We start from the raw sequence: 13,389 nt of genomic DNA on the forward strand, positions 1-13,389 counted from the left end.
ACCTAGTCATTGTATGGATGGGGAAGACAAAGGGTGTGAAGAGGAAAGGAAGAAATGAAGAAGGAAGTGACAAAGTATGCAGAGAAAAGTGCTCAGAAGTTGGGTTCTAGGAAGACAAAAAGAAACCATGGAGAGAGAATACCAGAATGGTAGGGATTAGAAGGGACATCTGGAGATCATCTAGTCCAACCCAAAGCAGATTCACCTAGAGCAGGTTGCACAGGATCATGTCCAGGTGGGTTTTGAATATCTCCAGAGAAGGAGACTCCACAACGTCTCTGAGCAGCCTGTTCCAGTGCTTGGTCATCCTCACAGTAAAGTTTTTTTTCAGATTCAGATGGAACTTCCTGTGTTCCATTTTGTGCCCATTGCCCCTTGTCCTGCCCTTGGGCACCACTGAAAAGAGTCTGGCCCCATCCTCTTGACACTTCCTCTTTTGATATTCATAAGCATTGATCAGATCCCCTCTCAATCTTCTCTTCTCCCAGACTAAACAGACCCAGGTCTGTCAGCCTTTCCTCATACGAGAGATGCTCCAGTCCCCTCATCATCTTCATAGTCCTCTGCTGGACTCTGTCCAGCAGTTCCCTGTCTTTCTTGAACTGGGCAGCCCAGAACTGGACACAGGACTCCAGGTGTGGCCTCACCAGAGCAGAGTAGAGGGGGAGGACAACCTCCCTGAACCTGCTGGCCACACTCTTCTTAATGCACCATAACATTGGTTATTGGTTATTGGCTATTGGCTATTGGATAACATTGACCTTTTTGGCCACAAAGGCACATTGCTGGCTCATGGAGAGCCTGTTGTCCACCAGGACTCCCAGGTCCTTCTCTGCACAATTGCTTTCCAGGGGGTAAGCCCCTAACTTGTACTGGTGCCTGGAGTTATCCCTCCCTAGGTGCAGGGCCCTACACTTGCCCTTGTTGAATTTCATTAGGTTCCTCTCCGCCCAACTCTCCAGCCTGTCCAGGTCTCACTGAATGGCAGCGCAGCCTTCTGGTGTGTCAGCCACTCCTCTCAGTTTAGTATTGTCAGCAAACTTGCTGAGGGTACACTCTCCCTTCATCCAGGTCGCGGATGAACATGTTGAATAAGACTGGACCCACCACTGACCCTTGGGGCACACCACTAGCTACAAGCCTCCAACTAGACTCTGCACCGCTTACAACAACTCTCTGAGCCCTGCCATTCAGCTAGTTCTCAATCCACCTCATTGTCCACTTATCTAACCCACACTTCCTAAGCTTGCCTATGAGGATGTTGCAGGAGACAGTTTCAAAAGCCTTGCTGAAGTCGAGGTAGACAACACCCACTGCTGTCCCCTCATCTGCCCAGCTAGTCATGCCATAAAAGAAGGCTATCAGATTGGTCAAGCATCATTTCCCATTGGTGAATCCATGTTGACCACTCCTGATAATCTTCTTGTCCTCCACATGCTTAGAGATGACATCCAGAATTAACTGTTCCATCACCTTTCCAGGGATGGAGGTGAGGCTGACTGGCCTGTAGTTCCCTGGGTCCTCCTTCTTGCCCTTTTAGAAGACCGGATTGATGTTGGTGTTCCTCCAGTCCTCAGGCACCTCTCCTGTTCTCCATGACCTTTCCAGGTCATGATGGAGAGTGGCATAACAATAACATCTGCCAGATCCCTGAGTACTTGTGGGTGCATCCCATCAGGACCTATGGGTTTGTGGATGCTGTGTTTGCCTAAATGATCTCTAACCAGATCCTCCTCGACCAAGAGAGTCTTCCTTTCTCCAGACTTTCTCTCTTGCCTCCAGGTCTGGAATAGAGAATCAGAGAATGGAGCTGGAAATTATGTACAGTTCTAGAGGGAGGGAGTTAAGGAAACGAAGAGAAAATAAGACAGAAAAAGGAAAAAAAAAAAGTACAAGGAGGAAAGGAAAAGAACCATTGTATCAAAATTTGTTGCTTTCCTCGACCTGGGGAATGGGCAAATAGTATTGTGGAGTAATACGGGGGAGACATGAAACAGAAAGAGAAGAACATAATAAAAGAAGGGAGAGCTTAAGTAGAAACTGCAGAACTGTTCCTTTTGTAGAACAAAATTACCAGGGGAGGCAAATAATTATATCTTTCAGTACCTTTAGTCATACAATAAAAAACCACTTCATATTTCTTTTAAAGATATGACAATTTTTTTTTTTTTAATTCAAAAGTATCCCAAGATGATAAACTAATATTGTAATTCTTCTTGGCATTATTTTAATGCTCAAAAACCCAAAAAATCAGTTGCTAGCAGTCCTATATTTTTTGATTTTTGTTTCTTCTTTCTTTTTTTTTTTTCTTTAATTTGCTGTAATGACATGAACAACTATTATTCAAAAAAGGCTCATGGCCCAGGTGGCTCAGCCTTGTTGTGGGAAAACTCCATTTAGGTGTAGGATGTAGACTGTTGTTTCAATTTATTTAGTGTCGCTCCTGGATTGTCAATGTGGATTCCATTAGCAAAAGCTGTACTGGCATCAAAACTGTCTTTCTGCTTCACGCCTGCTCCCATTTTACATGTCACTTCTTGTAGTGTATGAAATTGAGCTATTAATAAATACCTGTTGAGTAAGGCTTCTTTCTGTACCCTACTCACAGACAAGTACTCAGTCTGTTTTACAAACCACAAGTGACCGAAACACCAGAGGCCTCCCTGTGTAATTCTGAGTTTGGATCACCCTTACGAGGATCATGGTGTCCTGTGGGAGCAGAGGTGGGGATAGGTGAGGAGTCAGGATAGATCCTGCACTCTGGGGATCTGGGCCCAGGAGAGGGTACCCCATGGGGGCAGCTCAGGAAGAGGCGAGGACCAGGCCTCCCTTTATACTCTGGAGCAGCAACTTCAGTGTAGCACTCTAGATGCAGATGGCTTCTTTCTCCTCTGCCTCTTCCCACCCTCCAGATTAACTGTGAGAGCATAGTGAGCACCCAGTGCTCCTGAAAGCAGGCAAGCTGGGATCTGAAGCAGACCCTCACTAATGGCTTCCATCCCACGAAGTCCGGCCATTGTGGGCAGAGCTGGGGACTGTAACAGTGTCCATCAACAGCCACTGACATGGAAAATGATGAACCAGGGGTGGGGAACGTCCAGGGGGTCCCATCAGGAGCTAATGCCGATGGGGCCAAAGAGACCAGAGACAAGGCTGCAATGTACAACTGAGGTGCCTGTCCAGGAGACAGGCTGCCCACAGTGGAAGTCCATGTGCATCCAGGAGATATAGCTGGAGACTGGCACTGCTGTGGCATGACTGGGACAGGGACTGATGTCCTCAGGGTGGTGAAATGACCCATGGGCAGGATGGGGGAAGCACAAGGCCAAGGCAGGGCCAACTATGCCTGGGTGTGCCCAGGTTTTGGACCCGGCTGATGATTCAATTTTTACTGAGCTTAGAGCAGACTATTTTCGGCATGCTGTGAATTAAGACAAGTGGCATTGATGTCCTCTTATTTCCATTTCTGCCACACCCAATTTAATTTCCTTTCTGTCATGCAGTTGCTAGAAGTCTTTCTTGATTCTTAGATGCAGAAGGTCATATGTAGAAGACAGAAAAGCATCTTTTCCTTTTGTTCACATCATTGTTTACTCAAATTGTACTTCATACAAATCATAGTTTAATTAATTTGTTGGTTTTATTTACTTTTTTCTTTTAAACTGATTTTTTTTTGGGGGGGGGGGGTGTCTATGGCCAAGAATGCATTCATTCACTGCAAAATGGATGGATATAAAAGTGAATTAGGCTGATTTAGGTTATTTGTGCTAAATGGTTTCAGTAAAATTCAAGGAAATCCATAGTTTCACTTGGACACTTTGTATAAATTTTAACCAATTTAGCAGCCTCTCATTACTGCTTCTGTTGTTATTAGAGCTGCTTCTTGAAGCTGCAACTTACTCCAAAGCACAAAACCAGTAGAACCACCTACAAACAGCTGCTACATGTGCTTTTGTCTTTCCTAAAATTATTTGCTTACTTTGTTACTGATCTAAGAACTAAATAGTCCCACCAAACAACATATCCATAATAAAATATACTAAATTAATGGGTTCTTGCCAATAGTATCCAAATTTGCCAGTGTGACTGGGTTTTCAGTTGTATTTGTTTTGTTCTTAAAATATAAATTCCCAGTAACCAGTATCAACTATTTTCTTAACGTAGACACATCTAAGAAATTTCAGCCTTAAGTTTGAACCAGGATTCCTTCATTCATTCATCAAAAAGTCTGAACTGATGAACTGATCTATGTGAAACTGATGATAAATATATGGGAAGATTTAACTATCCCTATTATCTGGACTGTCTTTCTCCTGGCAGCTAAACTCATTACTTTTTTCCAGAATTAATTGTGCATGGATAGTAAGGAATCACTGTGCTCTTAATTCTCAAACTTCTAGCAGTGTTTGGGATTGTCTTTTTCACTTTTAAAGAATCTACTAGCTTCATACAGTCTGTGTCATTGTTTAGTTTCAGGTATCTTCTATGACATGAAGAATAAGCAAAGAAGATCACCTTACAAATATTGCAATATGCTGATCAAGTAACTGGTGGAACAGCTTATGCTAGGAGGATCCTGTTTCTCTGCACGAGTGTTCAGCCTCTTTGGTCCTACTGGTCCATCAAGTAAGCAAGATCCAATGCCTGTCACTCTGCCTTTGCGGGCGTAGTTATGGCACTCAGAAGCTCGACACTGGTTCTGGCAACAGCTGCTTTATTAGGGAGTTGAAGAATGACCATCTCCTTTTGCTCCCTTAATCACATATGAAAAACTACTTATTTGTTTGTTTGTTTATATTTTCTTATTTCTGAGCCCCTTCTTATGGGGTGATCCTTCTTTCATCATTCTCTTGGGACTTTTGCAGACTTGACTTCCTCTTCTAGCAGTTGGGCAAAAGGATGTGTCTTCTGGGGACATATGTTGTAACATATCTTTTTTGCTAAAATCTGCAAATAGGTACAAAGTTTGCACCTGTCTTTTAACTGGAAATTTGTCATAAGGTGCCTCATGTTTTATAATACACATTCTGTATTCATACTGTATCAACACCTCTTCAGCTCAGGATTTTGTCTCCCCTGCTGCCTCCAGATGACGGACTCTATCATGAATTTCTGACTTCTAGGATAGATGAAGGGAAAAGAAGGTCTGAAAAGTAAGAGGAAGGCAAAACCTTTATAAACAGGTGACTTATAGAGCTAAATGGATGGATAAAGAGCATTAGAAAATTATGATGCATAGTATGTATAATACTGGTGACTAATTCTGTGGATGCTCACCCTAGACTTGCTTCTGTCCTGGGCAAGACAACCAGTAGGTTGTCAAGTGCCTAGTCCTGTGGGGGTAGGAATCTGTGAATGGCTAGTGGTGTCACATTGAGACCTGGGAAAAATTTATTACAAGCTAATGAGCATATCTGTTGCTCACAAGGACAATTTTTGAGTGGGGAGAGTCCTACAGGTAAACCAGTGGAGCCACTTAGCATAGTAGCAGAAAGGTTGAGGGTTTTGGGCTTGTGTGGGGAAAAAACCTCAAAAAACAAACAATAAACTACCAACTTTACTGATCATTTGCTGGAAGTGGCCTGTCCATCTTTTTCTACGTGATAGTCATGTAACTTTACTGCTCTCTTCAAATTGCTCAAAAAGATAAAATTGAAGCAGTCTTCAGTTTTTAAAGTTGCCTAGTTAACATCTTAAAAAAAAAAAAAATCAGTAAATGGATTGCCCCCAAAGATGCCTTCTGTTGTTATTCAGCTGCTTGGTTTGCAGCTGTTATATCTCCCTAAGACTGTAAAACCAGTGATGCAAAAAAAGGCTCGACTGGGCTTCTATTGAGCTGCATCAATGCGAGATGCAAGCAAGCAGTGACACAAGCCTACCCCCAGACTAGAAATAATTGTATCAGCTCTTTGCAGCATCAGATAGGGCACAAATGCTGAAGTGGCAAAACTTTGTTGATGTTTTCCTGGACATTTGTAAATAATGGCTTGTTTTCATTGCCGATTTGTCCTTAATAGACCATGGCAGTGTAAAACTATTTTTGTTCCCTCTATGTCCTCTCCATAAAAACTCACAGAAAAGAACTATATAACAAGATCCCTAGTGGTATGAGTTGCCTTCATAATATCTGAGTGAACAAAAGTTATTCAAGATATGTTGCAAAATTTCTCTTTTCTGCCTAAAAGCAGCTGACAGATTAAAGGAGAAATGTTTCCAGTTGCAAATGTATTTTATAGTAAGAAGACACTGTTATTCCTTTATCTGTTTTGTTAAGTGAGGAGAGGCGAAGACAAGGAAATGTGTGATGGCTTCTAGCGCATATGAAAGTAAATGAGGGACAATGGCAGACTAAAATAAAATATGATGGTTTTAAGGTCATTCTTCTGGAGCACTCAATGAAAAAATTTGATGCAGTATCACTGGGGCATAGGCATTCAGCACAGAAATCAAAAGAAAGTGTTAAATGGCTAATACTGTCGCCAACATACTCTTCTCCAGTTCTAGTTGCCTAAACTTAATTTCAAGCATCTGCTCCCTGGCGTTCCCTCAGTTCCAAACACTATTATGCTGATAACTGTTTGTCAAAGCACAAAGGGAGGGATTATAATACACAGTTTAAAAAAAAAAAAAAAAAAAAAAAAAAGGAAAATTATGAATAAACAAATCATACATAAAACTAACATCAAGACATTCCTTGGAGGGAGGGAGGTAAGGGAAGTAGAAGTAGTTTTAATTTTCTCTAGGGCTGTAAATTAGTTGTGCATATGTATATTTATGAAGCAAGAATATTTTCCACTTTATTTTTGACACTTTATTCCTATTCTCTGCCCAGTTACTGTTTTAAAGATAAATATTCATTGATGATATGAAATGACATCATAAAAATGTGCATTCTGCTTTGCAAAAATGCTATTTTTTGCCCAGCTACTCAAATATGAACAAAATAATTGTCTGATAGGCACTTTGGGTCGCCTTTCTCTGAAACAGTGTCTTATTTGAGATTAATTATAGATTAAAAAAAAAATTACCCCACAGTTCTGACTGTTGACAAGGGACTTTTCTAAAGTGACTGTGTGAAGTATGTGGACGAATTAATGGAATGATCTTATCTGCCTTCCCAATACATTCTTTCAGTGCCGCATCATCATTTCTTTTTATTATTTTCCCCAGAAAATGGAGGCCCCATGGTACAGAGAAGCACTGCCTTTTGTATTGCTAAGGGATGGGACAAGGGAAATGTGTTTTGGTAAATCAGTGTAGAAATGTTCTTAATATTTTTCCTCTGAATGCATCTTTCCTGTGTTGTTGACAGAGAAGAGAGAGGTTGCAGCCCTTCCTGTTTTCTTTTAAAAACCTGAGGCATTTAAGCAAATATCTCTGATGACATTACTCAGCATGGTTTATTTTTCACAGCTTCTCTGATAAGCTGTTCTTACTTCAGAGACCATCAGAAAACAAAGGAATCATGCAGTTACCAGTCTCAAGGGGATTTGAATGTGTTATTCTCCTTCTTAAAGCCTGTTTTGCTGAGCTGGAGTTGGACTAGGATGGGCTTTTCACAGGCCACAAAGAAACAGCTTGTGCTACTGGGTTTGAGGATCCCAGCTGATGCTTACTATTGCATAATACAGCTTTTGGCATTAGTAATTTTGTGGTGAAGTGCACGTATTTTAATAACTTACCTTAACATTTTAGGACACAGGATGCAGAAGGACAGAGTCAGCTAAAAGCCTTGTTTCTTCTGCCCGGAACTAGCACTTCATTTTCTTTTGTGTGCAATGTGTGTGAGGTTTTGTTGATGATTGTTTGTTTTGCTTTTTTGTTTTCTTTTTAGAGGCAATTAAAGCACAGACTGGAGGTGAGTGTAGAATTTTCTCTCATGCAAACTTCCTAGGAGGGAAAAATCTGTTAAGATATGCAAAGAACAATTTTAATTTGAGATCTACTCTCAGTGAGGTGGAAGGGTAACTCTTTTTTACTTTTCTAGTAAAACTGCTGATGCTCGTTACGCAATAAGATTGAAGCAGTATTGAGAAATAAATAACAAATAGGATATACTGAATTATACTGTGGTCTCAGCCTTGTTCCAACTTCAGTTAGAATCATTTTAGGACCAGAGGTCACCCGCTATAGATTTTTGAATGGGGAGATTCTTGATTTTGGTATCAAAGAAATACAAAGTAGTAGCAGCCTTTGAAGAGATCATTTAGTCCATGTGCATACTTTGAGGCAGAATTGCACATACTTACGTGGCTCTTGGCAGATGTTGACAAAACTGTTTGTAAATCTCTGGTGTGAAACCTTTCTGAAAAAAACTATTCTGATGTTTAAACATATTTATACTTGAACAGTTTCTCCTTATGTCTATCCTGAGTTTTAGATTAGACCCACAACTTCATGTCTAACCCCATGCATGTAGGCAATGATACATCTCTGTCCTATTTAGAATAATCTTTGCCATTTTATCTCTTTCAAGTCTTCTCTTTTTTCTTTTTTTCTTTTTTCTTTTTTCTTTTTTTCCTTTTTTTTCTTTTTTCTCTTTTTTCTTTAGAGGTTTTTTTTTTTTTTAACTTTCCTACATAGATCACACTTTCTAAGACCCTTACTCTTGCAGTTTAGCCTTTTCTCCAATTTTTACGGATATGATCTTTCATTGGAAGCTTTAGCAGTATTGAGAGAGAAGGTGTAATTTCTTTTTTCTGTTGTGTACACAAAACTCTAAGTAATGCTTCTTAAAATTATATTTGTCTTATTTTCAGCAACACACATTTTTGTGATATGTGCATTCCACTGCAAGTGTCAGAATTTTTTCTGCAGTGCAGCTTTCAAGATAGCTATTGCCTAACACAATTTTTTTAATAAGATTTTTTTTTTTTTGCTTCTTAAATGTAGTTATTTTCTCATGTAATTATGGAATTTTATTGTATTTGTAATTTCTTCAATTTATCAAAATAACTTGAATTCTTATCCTGCTTCCAAAATCTTAGTTTTCGAATTTGGTGTCATACCCAGTTTTAAGATATGTGCTTTTCTCTTCCATTGTTTATATCACTGTCATAAATAATAATTGGATAATAAATACAGGGTAGGTGAGACCACTGTGTTAGCTAAAATGCTCTCTCTATCTTGAGACTAAACTCAATAACTGTTCTTCGAGTATTTTTTTTGGTCTTATTATACATTTCTAGTAACTTTTCCAGTCTTTTTATAGGAATGCTACGTTAAACTAGATCAAAAGCATTACTAAAGTCAAAATAGATTGCATCTGCTTTCTCCCTGTGTCTTCTAGGAAATTTGTCCTATTAAGAGGAAACAAGATTGTTTTAATTAAAACCTGATTTTGACTTACAAATGTTGGCTGTTCATTATTACTTGATTATGCTTGTATTCTTGAGGTTCTTACAAATTGATTAATAATGTAGTGCTTAGTATTTTTGCAGGCATCAATATTACATGTTCTCTTGCATGTCTATATCTCCTTTACTGTTTCTTCCCTACCCCCTCCCTTCCCCCCTAACAGACACTAGTTGTTTCCCTTTTTTTCAGTCCACTGAGTCCTCACAAGTCATCCAAGAAAACTGCCTAAACTAGTTGCCTTAAGTGATTCTCATCAGGGAATGATAACTTTAAAAATCTAATTAATCTTAATATCGTTAGCCTGTTTTTCCCCTAATATTGCCTGTTTTCTTCATCCCTTGTTATTAATATTAACTGTGTTAAGTGGCTGATCTCAATTAACCTCTTTATATAGAATAAAGCAACCAAACTGAAGCAAGAACACTTCGGCTTTCTCTGTCACCTGCAATAACTCGCCTTCTCCCTTTGAATAACAAGCCCTTCTTTCTCCCATCATGTTGTTATATCTAATGCATTTCAGAGCATTTCCTGATTGCCTTTTACGTTTTCTTCCAGCTGTATATCATTTTGTGCCATAGGCTTCTGTGTTTATCCCTCTATCATGCGCTATTCTTCTAAGCTGTTTTTTACCCATATGTCCTTGTTTCTATTGTGTACAACTCCTTCCCCCTGCTCCCCATCTCCTGATCATTGACGAGCTCCTGCTGGAGATGATGTCTTACTGCAACCATCAGCTCTTCTCTGTAATGGGGTAGGTTGTCATCAGAGTTTGCAGCCTCATTATAAGCAGCTACTCTCCTGCACTATGGAAAAGGTACAAAATTTATTATTAAGACAAATGTGAGGAAAGACTGCATGAACTATAAGTCAGTAATTCCCAAAGCAGCATAAAAAAATAAATTAAAATGATCATTCATAGTTGTATATAAAAGCCATCTAGTAGAATATGATATGCTAGACATATAACAGTATAACTTCCATGAAATACCGTAGTACCTTTACCATCAATAAACAGCAATTGATATTAATTTGTATGAATGGAAGTAGCCCTATTCATAGCTCAAGCCCTGCGATGTTGTGTTGGTTTTGCGTGGCAAGGTTTTGGTAGCGGGGGGGCTACAGGGGTGGCTTCTGTGAGAAGCTGCTAGAAGCTTCCCCTGTGTCTGATAGAGCCAATGCCAGCCGGCTCCAAGACAGACCCGCCGCTGGCCAAGGCCAAGACAATCAGCGCCTCTGTGATAACATATTTAAGAAAGACAAAAACAGTTAGAGAGCGCTTTTGCAGCCAGAGAGAGGAGGGAGAAGATGTAAGAACATCTGCAGACACCAAGGTCAGTGAAGAAGGAGGGGGAGGAGGTGCTCCAGGCGCCGGAGCAAGATCCCCCTGCAGCCCGTGGTGAAGACCATGGTGAAGCAGGCTGTTCCCCTGCAGCCCATGGAGGGAGGATGAGGGGGTGTAGAGATTCCACCTGCAGCCCGTGGAGGACCCCACGCCAGAGCAGGTGGAGACACCTGAAGGAGGCTGTGGCCCCGTGGGAAGCCCGCGCTGGAGCAAGCTCCTGGCAGGACCTGTGGACCCGTGGAGAGAGGAGCCCACGCCAGAGCAGGTTTGCTGACAGGACTTGTGACCCCGTGGGGGACCCACGCTGGAGCAGTTTGCTCCTGAAGGTCTGCACCCCGTGGAGGAGACTCACGTTGGAGAAGGCCGTGAAGGACTGTCTCCCGTGAGAGGGACTCCATGCTGGAGCGGGGGAACGATGAGAGGAGTCCTCCCCCTGAGGAAGACGAAGCGGCAGAAACACCGCATGATGAACTGACCGTAACCCCCACTCCCCGTCCCCCTGTGCCGCTGGGGGGGGGCGGAGGTTGAAGCCGGGAGTGAAGTTGAGCCCGGGAAGATGGGAGGGGTGGGGGGAGGTGTTTTTAAGATTTGGTTTTATTTCTCATTCCTCTACTCTGTTTTGCTTAGTAATAAATAAGATGAATTCCCTCTCTAAGTTCGGTCTGTTTTGCTCATGATGATAATTAGAGAATGATCTCTCCCTGTCCTTATCTCGACCCGTAAGTTTTTTTTTTTCATTGTACCTTTTCTCCCCTGTCTAATGAAAGAGGGGAGTGATAGAGCGGCTCTGGTGGGCACCTGGCCCTCAGCCAGGGTCAACCCACCACAGATGTGCATACTCAGTGTAACGAAAAGACCTAAGAACTAGATAAAAGACGAGAAAGATGACACTTCTTTGCACATTAAAAACAGTCTCTGAACATCATGTTTCACAAAGATTGTGAGACAAGGCATCGGACCAGGTGGTCTTGTGGGGCAATTTAAGTTGCATTTTCCCATGAGAATCTTTGAAATCTCAATTGGTTGTGTCTGAACAAGCAGATCCCTCAGCTTTCACTGGTATAGCAAAGCCTTTTTTGGAAGTTCATACAGAAGTATTGCAACCAAGAGCAAATGGGTGTTGGAAAAAGAAGCAATTTAGATTTTTCAATACAAATTCAGTGCTGAAATATAGTGGAAAAGTTTATATTTGTGTAATTAAAATAAAGCAAATAAATAGCCAAAATAAGAAGTGCCTTAGGTCTTGATGGAAAGAAACCCAGGCTATAAGTGAAGAAAAAACAAATCTTGGCTACCATTTAAAGGAGGATAAAACAGATTCTACTTCCAGATCAGAAAAGATATACTATATCATATGTATTTTAATTTATAAATGCCAATATTATCATACTTGATCAGAAAAATAATTCCTATCATTGCCTGACACTTGAGGGTGTCAAGACAAAACGTGTGGAAAGATAAAGTGACTGATACTTGTTCAGTGCAAGGTAAAGGATCATATGAATTTGGCCTATTTTACTCTGTTTATATGTTTTGCCATGCAGCCTTTTCAACAAAAGTTTTTTGAGGCATTAGGAAAGTATAGACTGCTGACAAACTGTTGAATGTGATATTTATATTTTGTGTTCATTTGTGCAGAGTTTGGCTGTGGTATGAAGTATGTTGGAACAATAAAGTTTACCTTATGACATCATCACCCTGGTGCATCAATTCTCAATTTTAAGTTCAGTAAGTAACTTCTAACTTAGAATCATAGAATCACAGAATGGTTTGGGTTGGAAGGGACCTCAAAGATCGTCCAGTTCCAACCCCCTTGCCATGGGCAGGGACACCCTCCACTAGACCACGTTGCCCGAAGCCCATCCAACCTGGCCTTGAGCACTTCCAGGGATGGGGCCTTCACAACCTCTCTGGGCAACCTGTTCCAGTGCCTCACCACCCTCACAGTGAATAATTTCTTCCTAATATCTAATCTAAATCGACCTTCCTTCCTCTTAAACCCATTACCCCTTGTCCTGTCACTACACTCCCTGATAAACAGTCCCTCACCATCTTTCCTGTAGGCCCCTTCAGGTACTGGAAAGCTGCAATGAGAACTTGTGCTGTTTGAATACAGATGACTTCCCATAATGGCACAGCGCAATGTCTTCTGTGGGGGCAGCATTGTTGATACCAACAGTTATGCAGTAAAAATACCAAAATATGCTTATCTGTGTAAGATGGACCATTTCCTTCCAAAGGAGGACACGATCACTGAAGTGGCTAAAGGGCTCAAGACATAAGGAAGCATTAGTGGTTTTTGATTGATTGCTTTGGTTTCTTGGCTTATCGGTTGCCAATCAAGATTCAGAAGAGAGCAACAAATTACAGAAAATCTACTGTTATTTTTTAAATTATTTTCTTCTTTTTTTTTTAAAATAATCTCAGACCGTATACCGGTCTAAAAATGTCTTACACTGCCTCAGCCCATGGTGCAGTCATAGCTTCTGAATAAATACAGGAAATAATGATCCTTATTCAAATACCAAGAAAAAGATGAATGAGCAAGACTTTTAGACAAAAGAAAAGAGTTGCAGTCCAACCACTATGCAGAGGGCTGGTGAAAAATTTGGAGTTGTCTTCTGATACTGCTGTTCCTGACCAGAACTGGATGCTATATCATATAGGAGCACGAGAGACTTTATTTTCTG

General features: G+C 40.8%; 1 protein-coding gene across 1 annotated transcript in view; it reads right to left on the reverse strand.

The window, feature by feature from the left end:
• Window positions 1-234: 234 nt before the first annotated feature.
• The window catches only part of TBC1D32 (TBC1 domain family member 32), a 411,057-nt gene continuing 397,902 nt past the window's right edge, over window positions 235-13,389 (reverse strand). The window contains exon 35 of the transcript XR_012834519.1: window positions 235-250. The gene's annotated coding sequence lies outside the window, so the exon portion shown is untranslated. The remainder of the gene's footprint in view (window positions 251-13,389) is intronic.

This window comes from Balearica regulorum, chromosome 3, assembly GCF_011004875.1.
Source record: "Balearica regulorum gibbericeps isolate bBalReg1 chromosome 3, bBalReg1.pri, whole genome shotgun sequence".
Classification (NCBI taxonomy): domain Eukaryota; kingdom Metazoa; phylum Chordata; class Aves; order Gruiformes; family Gruidae; genus Balearica; species Balearica regulorum.